Source organism: Schistocerca gregaria, chromosome 3 (assembly GCF_023897955.1).
Source record: "Schistocerca gregaria isolate iqSchGreg1 chromosome 3, iqSchGreg1.2, whole genome shotgun sequence".
In the NCBI taxonomy this organism is placed as follows: Eukaryota; Metazoa; Arthropoda; class Insecta; order Orthoptera; family Acrididae; genus Schistocerca; species Schistocerca gregaria.
Window position 1 is genome coordinate 245,371,625 of NC_064922.1, and position 857 is coordinate 245,372,481.

The 857-nt window shown below is 38.4% G+C and overlaps 1 pseudogene; it reads right to left on the reverse strand.

The window, feature by feature from the left end:
- Positions 1-295: 295 nt before the first annotated feature.
- On the reverse strand, positions 296-413 carry LOC126356579 (5S ribosomal RNA; annotated as a pseudogene).
- Positions 414-857: the final 444 nt, after the last annotated feature.

Here is an 857-nt window from a genome sequence, read left to right on the forward strand (position 1 = left end):
CATTGTCATCCAGGATCCTACCATTATTTAGGCATTACGAATAGTCAGTGCTAAAGGCTGTAATATAAGGTTAGAGATCTCTATTTTTCGTGATAAGTTATCCGTTTCTAAGGCCTGAAAGCAAATAAAAGGATACTACATAGACGCTGGCAGCAGAACATCTAATTTCTGTCTTTATTATAGCAAAAAGCACTCCATCATCCGGTCGTTATGATGGTTTTCTTTGACCGGAGCCGCTACTATTCGGTCGAGTAGCTCCTCAATTGACATCACGAGGGTGAGTGTACCCGAAAAATGGCAACAGCGCATGGCGGCCCGGATGGTCACCCATCCAAGTGCCGGCCACGCCCCACAGCGCTTAACTTCGGTGATCTGACGGGAACCGGTGTATCCACAGTGGCAAGGCCGATGCCTGTATTTATTATAGTTAAATATATATCTTTAGTTATTAGTAGAATTTTAATTCAAATAATTTTTCCTGACAAAATCAAAAATTCTCTTCTAAAAATTCAAATCAGTTATATAGTGGGCAAAACCAGGAGCAATCAGTTACATGACAATAACTAAAATTTCATTAGTGAGTTAATCCAATGGCGAATATTTATTTTCCAATCTGTTCATAAGTGCTCGTTCTATAGACTGTCGATTTATAAGTTGACTCCTTTCATCAGGAATAATATGATTCAAAGACGATATCAGTCTTCTAGAAGCCACAGAACACCCTCCTAAACTCGTTTCTTAAAATAGTTTTATCTAAAATAAAAAAGTTTAGCTCCACTGCTGCGGCAAATTGATACATCGGTTTTGTATCCGGTTATCAGTAAAAAAGAAAAGTAGCTATTATCACCGTTTCCGAA